General features: G+C 48.1%; 1 protein-coding gene across 1 annotated transcript in view; it reads right to left on the bottom strand.

Annotated features, from left to right (window-relative positions):
• The window catches only part of tiam2a (TIAM Rac1 associated GEF 2a), a 93,302-nt gene that overhangs the window by 82,355 nt on the left and 1,053 nt on the right, over positions 1-9,894 (bottom strand). The gene's annotated exons all lie outside the window — the stretch shown is intronic.

Here is a 9,894-nt window from a genome sequence, read left to right on the forward strand (position 1 = left end):
GTGGACATGGATGTGTGTGTGTGTGTGTGTGTGTGTGTGTGTGTGTGTGTGTGTGTGTGTGTGTGTGTGTGTGTGTGTGTGTGTGTGTGTGTGTGTGTGTGTGTGTGTGTGTGTGTGTGAACATCCGCTCAGTTCATGCTTCTCATTTCCCTGCACTCACCTCCCCCCTCCCCCTCCCCCTCCCCCTCCCCAGACAAGGTGTCTCATTAGAGACAGCATGAGGTCAACATGTACGTGTGTGTGTGTGTGTGTGTGTGTGTGTGTGTGTGTGTGTGTGTGTGTGTGTGTGTGTGTGTGTGTGTGTGTGTGTGTTGATGTGTGTACATGTGTCTCTATGTGCAAAATAGCGCCGCCCCCCCCTGAAATAAAACCTATATCCAGCAGCTCCCCACCCCCGCAGCAGCTAGTACCCCCTGCTCTATCGACCCACAGGCTCCGTTACCCAGACGGCTCACCAGAGGACGTCTGGAAACACTACGCTCTGTTCAGACGGAAGGGGAAAACTAAAGGTAGAAGGGCTGGTCTCACAGCTGGGAGAAAAGCAGGGAGACACAGTGAAGAGAGAGAGACCTAGAGACAGAGAGAGATAAAGAGACAAAGAGTCAGAGAGAGTCAAATGGAAAGAAAAACAGACAAAGAGAGAGCGAGAGACAGAGGGAGAGAGAGAGAGAGATAGTAACAGGGAAAGATAAACAGAGAGAGAGAGAGAGAGAGAGAGAGAGAGAGAGAGAGAGAGAGAGAGAGAGAGAGAGAGAGAGATACTGCATTGTCAGCACAGGGCAGGGCCCTGGCTCATTTATTATCCAATTCGTGGGTGGCGGTCTCCTTTACAAGCATAATTTTCCCGCCATGCAACGAGAGACAGAGAGCGAGCGAACGAGAGAGAGAGAGAAAGAGAGAGAGAGAGAGAGAGAGAGAGAGAGAGCGAGAGCGAGGGAGAGAGAGAAGGCTTTGTGTCTTCTGAGCATAGCCCTCTCCTCCAGTGCTGAATGAAAGAGCGGCATTTCCTTTTGCTTTATGGCAGGGACACGTGTGCAGCGGACGTGCTCCCCGTGTGACACTTCCACCGCAGACGTTCATCCCCCCCACCATAAACAATTAGCCGCTCAGATCTCAGACCCCCTGAACCGTAGGAGTGATGGGGGCGGGGCGGGAGATTACAGCCAGGAAGTCTGTTCCTCCTCCACTGAACAGATGAGTGGATCCATAACTAACTAAAGGAGGGGCTAAATCTTCCCCAGATACAGCCCCACCGTCGCCATGCCCACCACTGCCATTGTCGCATAGCCTGCTGCAAAGAAAGACTCATCCACCGATCTGTGTGTGTGTGTGTGTGTGTGTGTGTGTGTGTGTGTGTGTGTGTGTGTGTGTGTGTGTGTGTGTGTGTGTGTGTGTGTGTGTGTTGGTGTGTGTGTGTTTCTATGTGCGTCTTTGTGTGCAAGCAGAACAGCAACTAAGCAGGCCGGCTTGTTAAACCATGATGTATTCCTCTCCAATTGGTGTGTGGAAGGAAACATTACTTTTGGAGGGTGTTTTGTCTGTGCATCTGTGTGTGTGTGTGTGTGTGTGTGTGTGTGTGTGTGTGTGTGTGTGTGTGTGTGTGTGTGTGTGTGTGTGTGTGTGTGTGTGTGTGTGTGTGTGTGTGTGTGTGTGTGCGCGTGCCTGTGCGTGTGTGTGTGTGTGTGTGTGGGTACCGGTACATGGATGTGACAGCTCAGGGACCCCAGATGCCTCCTAGCCATTAATAAACATGATCATGAATGTTTAATCCTCTGCTCAGTGGGTGGCTTGGGGAAGCCTCGTGGGTGATATTGACGAGGGCGTGCATGTGCACGTGCACAAACACACATACACAGAGAACACACGACAGATTGGACAGAAGGCATGGGGGTGGTTTGAAGTTTGCTCCACAGGGTTAAACACTAATGAGCAGGACATTGGATTTCTCTATGCGCTCGTGTGCTGTAGAAGGGGTGGGTGTCACTGGGGGGGGGGGGGGGGGGGTGGGGGGTTGATGGGTTTGGGAGGTGTGCTTAAGGATCACACTGTCCGAGCACGCTGAATTAAACGCTGACCTTTACGCGTGAGCTAGCATTTTGCTCACTGACACCAGCAGCGGTTTACCAATCCTGGTTTAATTAAGCAGCTAGTGTCCCTCCCTGCAGACCTGGCCGTAGTAGCTCGGCTAGCTGCCCTGGTGCTCTGAGTCTGAATTATCACCGCTGCTGCTAAAGGGTGGAATTTATGAGACAGGAGATTGACTTGGAAAATGTACGGTCATTTTTTGACGTTTTTACGCAATTTATTTTATCTGCCAAGCGACTGCAGGCGAAATGTTAACACAACGCCTGACTGTTCAACCTCATGGTATAAACTGCCAATTTCGATATTTTAGACGGGATCTTGTTTAATGATCAGACCACAAAATGTTATCTATGTAATTAACTTTAATTAATTCCATTTTATTCTCCTAATATGGAGCGCCGTTTGCAGTGCATCTCTACAGAGCATCTACTACCCCCCACCGAGGCCCCTAGACCAGAGAACAGAAACACTTCAATAAATAAATACGACAAAAGAGAGCAAAAGACTTGATCTCAGCAGGCATTGCAACTCAACGTCTCAATCTGGATTCATGACAAATTGCTGCCGATTCTTCTGAGGAACCACCGACCCTGCCTCCTCCCTCACCTACTCGCCGCCCCCTCCTTCCTCAGACCCCTTGAGACTGACGGGATTCGTTCTGAACGTGGGGCTGGGGGGGCTGTGGAGGATTCTTGATCTTTAAACGGGTCGCGTCTGCTCCACTTCCATCTCCTACATCTGAGTGACTCCTCCGCTCTCAGGAGGGGAGCGCGCGCTTCCGTCGCCGTCGTCGGGGTTGTAAACAGAAAGCCAGACTACACAGGAGGGCCTTCGGGGCTAATTGGCAGCTAACTGGTGCGCTAGGCTAACAAACTGCCTGAAAAAAGTGAACAACAAACACACCAAAAAGGGGGTCGTTGGCGCTGCAGGGTGAAGTCGGGGGGATGTCGCGACGACGGATGAAGAACAGTGACGAGGGTGGGTGAGACTCACACCGTTTATGCGGGCCCATACGTAAACAAACACGCGTATAAAAGGATACAAGCTGTTAACACATGTATAAACACACGTTCACACAGACACAGGGATGATCTCCTGTGTGGAAACAATGACACTTTCTATGGTGGCTGATGAACCAGGTGTCACATCCCCAGGCCAGCAGTTTGAGTCAGCTCCGTAATTACAAGCTTCCACACAATGTCTTTCTTCTGCAAAACGCATGACGCACACACTCAGGCACACACACACACACACATACACACAAACTAGACAGTCAGACACAGAAGCACTCACTTACACACACACACACACACACACACACACACACACACACACACACACACACACACACACACACACACACACACACACACACACACACACACACACACACACACACACAGTCAGAGCAAGGTACTTTATTGGAAAACATGACTGCTTTTATCCAGATATACGAGTTTGTGAGTAATGCGGTAATGATGATTTCATTGAGAGAAAAGGTACTGAAACATAACGACTGTGAAGAGGATTTATTGCATTCTATAGGTTGCTCGGGAGCTCCCGCGGCCTACCTGACAGTTTTGCATAATTCTCTTCCAAAGTTCCCCAATTCCAAGGTCATTTTTCGCTGCGCTGTCAAAATGTTCCCTTGCAAGCTCAGCAATACTGCAGCACCACCTCTCCATGTACCCTGCCCCCCCCCCCCCCCCCCGTCCTCTACCCTGCCTGAGTGTTGGTACATTTAATAAGCTCCCCTGTTGCAAAGATAATGCCCACACACACAACACACACACACACACACACACACACACACACACACACACACACACACACACAGACACACACACACACACACACACACACACACACACACACACACACACACACACACACACACAGAATCCAGCCCAGGGAGGAATGCAACCACCTAGTGTGTATGTACATGCGCGCAATCCACAGTGCCTTGAGAGTAGGTCGTCGAGTGGGAGATTGGTGTGTAAGCATGGTTGTCGCCATGACTACCTCTCTCTCCCCTCTCTCCCTCTCTCTTATTTTCCAAGACTTTCCTGGTTTCTCTAACCTTCTCAAATCAGAGGTGACTGGGTGACACAGAGATTCAAGTAGGTTGAATCTTCCAAACTGAACACAAAATGATGTATCCCAGACAGGCAGATGTTTAGTCAGAAGCTGACATCATTTCTGGACTAGAACACGATACACCTTAACATGTATAACAGCGTCCAACCGATCATGTATGGCAAATCCTGAGTGAAGCCGGCAGCGGGGGAAGACACTGCAGATGAACATATACCAGCTCCATGGAAGCTACAGTAAGTGGAAACACACTTGTGGTGTGTGTGAGCTTCATGTTTGCAGTGATGTGTTCCCTTCAGATTACATTATAATATTGTTGACACACTGTCAATGTACACAAACCAGTGTGTATGTCTGTGTGTGGGTGTCTTTGTGGGGGGGGGGGTGGGGGCGTTGGCATTCAAACCCTGGCATGCAAAACTCTTACAAGCATACACACACAAACGCAAGCACACATACACAAACACACACACTGAATGGAAATATTTTCTGGCTTGGCATGCTTCTTATATCTTCAGACTGAGTTGTCGCGGAGTGATTGGGCCTTGAAAAATAAAACATTACTTCACAGCAAATTTCAAATTGCCTTAAAAAACAAAGATGAAATGCTTATTTCACGCAGTGTTAGCTTTGAACCAAGACAGGGCCCGGCGCTGGCGAGGGCAGAGAGAGGCTTTCATTAGGGTATTACCGAGTGAAACCATTCCTCCCACACACATAAAAAGACCAGACATAAAAGACGACAAGATTTATGTCTAGACACAGCGGCATTACGCTGGAGTGTATACCGCACATCAGACCTGAAGCCCAACTCCACGGATCAATACGGTGTTCTGATCGTATTGGTTCCCTCTCCAGAGGCCCCGCCGCTGCCCGATGCCCAACAAAGAGGCGCCCTGCGGCCGACCTAACGCGGGTTCATATCTTCATCATCTTCATACCGCGCCACGGCAACAAAAATTCCAAACTTAATTGCTACCAAGGGTTCAAGGCTGCTGTGATGCCGACAAGGAAAACCCACTGAATGCCTTTATCGATCCTCCAGCCCTCCCTCCCCAAGGCCCCCGCTGGCGGAGGGGGGGAGCTGGGAGAGGAGAGGGGCGGCGGCGGTGGTGGTGGTGGTCAGGCAGCATTGGAGTCTGCGGGGTCTGATAAGCAAGGAGCCAGCGAGCCAGGAGCCTTCATAGAGGAAGAGGGGAGGTGGTTGTGGGTGTTGGGGGTGGGATATGCACATTCTCACAGGGTTGAGTAATTACCCGCGCCGGGCGGCCGACTGGGAGCCGAGATAGGGAGTTCCTCTTCCTGCAAAGCGCGCTGGATGAAATATAGGCGGGGCGCGCGCAATCCCGCTAGCTCATGCGTGCGTGTGTGTGTCTGGGTGTTTGCTGCAGGCGCGGCCTGTGTGCGTGCTTATCTCTATTGATCTTGACGGAGCATCACACCACCCTGTGCCAATATGTTAGCTGGGGTATTTTACCATCGCCGTTGGTGTGTGGTTGTTGGTGTGCGGTTGTTGGTGTCTGTCCGTGGGTATCAGGTTGTGTTTCCTAACACAGGGACTAGATTAAGGAGGACGACCATAGGCCCCACTGCTTTAGATTCTGTGCAGACGCCATCCCATTAGTCACACTTTGATCTCCCATCGATCGTAAGGGTGGGTTTTGGTAATTCATATTTGATAATACCACCATGGCACAACGAACGAGAGCAACTGCTGCAATTTATCTTTCCTTTTTACTGTGAAGATTTGTTTGTAAAAACAAATGATGCCATAATATTTTTCCACCTCGGCTCGCATCCATGTGTCTCAGTGAGAACAACAACACAGAAGGCAAGGGGCTGAACACTGCAGCTTCATGTCTCTGTCGCACTTTAGAAAAAAATACACATTCTGCAAATGAACCAGGGAGCATCTCCACTCTCTTCTCGGCTCCATGGGGATGGTGCTGCTGTGGACTGTGACCCCGCACTGCCCCCTACAGGCCAGACGGCGTAGTGCTTGTTCATTTCCGATCGACTTGGCCGTGGGCATGAGTTAGAGCATCAGTGTGTATAATAGCTTTTTTTCCTGTACCTTTCATTCGGAAAAACTACGTTTTACTGCAGCATTGTCTGAGACTAAATCATGAGCGCCACTAATTCATAGCAAGAGCAAAATGTGAGAATGTAACCATTAAAACCAAACCGTGTAAATCTAAAATACCCATATATCAAGGAATCTCCCAGGGGGCAAAACTCCAAGGACGGAGACCATGATTCAATACCAAGACATTACGTTTTTCTTCCTCAACCTTCTTTTTTCCTCTTTCCCTTTTTACAAGACTTTCTTACCTCCCTCGAAGTCTGGTCTAATTAACTTCTTCACAACGGGGAACTCAACCACTCAACCAGCAGCCTAGCCCACAGAGTCCCTAATGATTACCTCCTGGGCCTGTCTGGCAATCACCAGATTTAATACTTCCATGGCCTTTTCCAGGTGGGGCTTTGATGCTAGTTAGCCATGCTGGGGTAATCCTGCACTGAAAGGTCAGCCTCCCTCTGCGGCCTCCCTCAGGGCTGTCTAGGGCCAGGGCCTTCATGGAAGGCAGGGCATCACACTGAGCTAGAGTAGACACAGCCACTGGGAAAAGACCCACCAGGTAGTCTTTTCCATTCAAGATAATGTTTTTCCTTTTTTACTTGCTCTTTGCTTATGTAGGGTTGTTTATCAAAAGCGCCGCACCTGAAGCAAGTTCCAGCTGTGTTTCACCTTATATGATTTATATATCGAGGTAATACTGCCCTAATTGTTAATGTAAATATAATACAAGGCTTTTTTATATTTTTTATTTGCAGCCATTTTCTGAGATTATGAAGTACAAAGGAGAGACAAGTCCCTGGTCACACTGATGTTTGCTCGCGGTCTCCACGGGCCTCCATCAAGCCCACGTAGAGACCAATCAAAGCCGCGTTCCGCATGCAAATAAACAGCTGCAAGGGGTCTTGGCTGTGACAATACCAAGGGACCTTACAATAGCAGAATGATAAAGTACTGGAATGTTTTTTAATGCCAGTAAATAATCAAATATATACCATTGAAGTGAAACGGGGAGAGAAGGCGAAAGCGATGTCTACTATTGCTGTGGTTCATTAAAGTATGCATAATTAACGTTATGAGTGTCATCTGTGTTTTACCTACAACCTCTTTGAAAAGGGTCTATACCTAGAATCAGAGGTTAATCTTAGCTGAAGCCTCCATGAAGTGGGCATACAGGTGTATTCTGTTAACTACTGTATAGGTTAGAAACTGAGGGAAACTTTAAGTACATATCTAGGATCGTAAGGGTGAGAATAAGCAAGAGTTCTTAACTGGCTTTCTCACACACACACACACACACACACACACACACACACACACACACACACACACACACACACACACACACACACACACACACACACACACACACACACACACACACACACACACACACCACTTAATTTGTGCTTGTTCATCTACTATAGTAAAATGCTGCAGAGCAAGATAAAGCTCATACATCTAAAGAAGCACTTCATTAGCCTTAAGCCTGGTCCAGACGCAGCCAGCAGCCTCAGTGTGTGAACCTGCCCTGCTGACTAAGCACTGGGTGGGGGTCTCTGTCTGACCACACAGACAGCACCAGCCCCTGCTGCTGCTTCGGTTACTCTCACCCTCATAACCCATAAACCTGGTCCCTCTCACCCACATACTTATACCACCGTCATTCCACTCTTTATCACTCGCTCAAATACTAACCTGATCTCTCTCACATTACTTTCCTAACCTTGCGCTCACACACATAATGAACCCTTTTCACAAGTTGTAATCGAGGACAAACCCAGGTGTGGCTCATAAACACTAATTAAGGGTCTGCTCCTGCTACGCACTGGGCCTCGGCCATGGACTAATGAACACACATCGACGACGGACCCTTTTCACAGTGTGGGTGTAGCTCACAATCTGAACATTAGGCAAGTAGCCTGGTGTTCAATTATTTTGTGAAAGCCCCAGCTATGATGATGAGTGTCATCTTTACTTGTTTATTTAGCTATCGGTGCCCGTGAATATAACCAGAGCCGGCCGTTAGTGTCATCGATCGCTAAAAGGGTAGCCTAACCCTGCTCTCAAGGATACTACGGACAGTTTCTCACACCAGTACTATTCCTCCCTCATCAGTACATAAATCGCACTCGCCTTCCTTCGACCATATGCTAACCCATTCTCACCCATATGTTACTCTTATATACTTAACCCACTCTTATACTAGCACCATATACCAACCCGTCTCACCCATAACCTAACCCTGATCTCGCCCATAAAAACCTTTCCCACTCCCTCCTCGCCTATACACACCAACACGGCTCTCTTGCATGGGCCCGATTTGCTGATTAATTATTGAATTTGATTTAATTGGAAGAGGAAAGGCCTTTAGTTCTATAGAGTGGGGGGGAATGTAAGAAACTAACCTTTAACGACAGTATGTTTCATATTTATATATAGGAGGCGAGTGATCTACATGAATGTCACAGCTAAGTGGCTGAAAGGGTTGTAAATGGCAAACCTCTCACTCCATAGACTAAATATATATTACTCTGGCAAAGATATCATGAGACTAGAATAAGAAGCAGACTCGAGTTCAAATGATTGCATGACTGGAACTAAGGATACCCATTTGTTTCGCTTCAGTTGTTCCTGAGGCATATAGTCAAAGCCTGAATGTTTGCTGGGCATTACTGTAATAATCTGAATCCCAGCCCGCAGTGGGGTTTTATAGTCATAGTGAAATGTGTGTACGGTCAGGCACGGTCACCATTATTAGAAAAGCAAGTAAAATAAAATGTAAGGAATTATAAAGTCCCGATTGCACCTTTATACTTTATTCAACAATACATCTCCTGTAGTGATCATTTGGTCTAACAGGACAGCAGACTAGGGTTTGCCCGCAGCGGGTCAACAGAAGACCAGCTCGCGGTGTGAAATGTTCAGGAGACAGAAAGGCTTTTTAAAAACATGGCTGCAGGCCTGCATGCACAGAGCTATGGAGTATAGGCGGTCTTGTTCTCTACTACAGGATAGTGCTGTACAAATGGCTACGGTTCACACCGGTTGTTTTGAGGGGGACAGGGATGGGGACGTGACAGGGGGCAGTGGTGTGTCTGTCCACACTGTGGTCTGGAACAGTTAAATATCACACAGCAGTTCTGTGGCGGCTTCATCATGAACACTACAACTCCACACAAAAACAAATGAAAGGCACAGCCCCGTCCCCAGAGAAAGAGAGCGGGGTGGGGGATGAACAAGCCAGAGTGGTTTGAAACTAAGCACTATATCCCGTGGTTTCATCCAAGCCTTGTGGATGGAGGATCAAGCAGCGATTTGAGCAACAACAACAACAGAAACGGCAAATAATCAAGGGTTGTTCGAAACAGTGAAGGACAAATCAAAACACTGAGAGTCTGTTAAGTGGGTCTTAGTTTTCCACTGGTCCTGGGTCAGAAAATACAGTCCTAAAGCAAGTGTTTAAACAAACAAAGCAGGTTTATTTCAAACTAAAACAATATGCACCCAACATCCACAACCCCCCCCCCCCCCCAGAGATCCATGTCCCCATGTCTTTCCTCCAACGGGGCACGTTCGGTTTATGCTTTTTAAAATCCGGTGAAGTATATGAAACAAATCAAAGACATTTATTTGTA

Source organism: Gadus chalcogrammus, chromosome 5 (genome assembly GCF_026213295.1).
Source record: "Gadus chalcogrammus isolate NIFS_2021 chromosome 5, NIFS_Gcha_1.0, whole genome shotgun sequence".
In the NCBI taxonomy this organism is placed as follows: Eukaryota; Metazoa; Chordata; class Actinopteri; order Gadiformes; family Gadidae; genus Gadus; species Gadus chalcogrammus.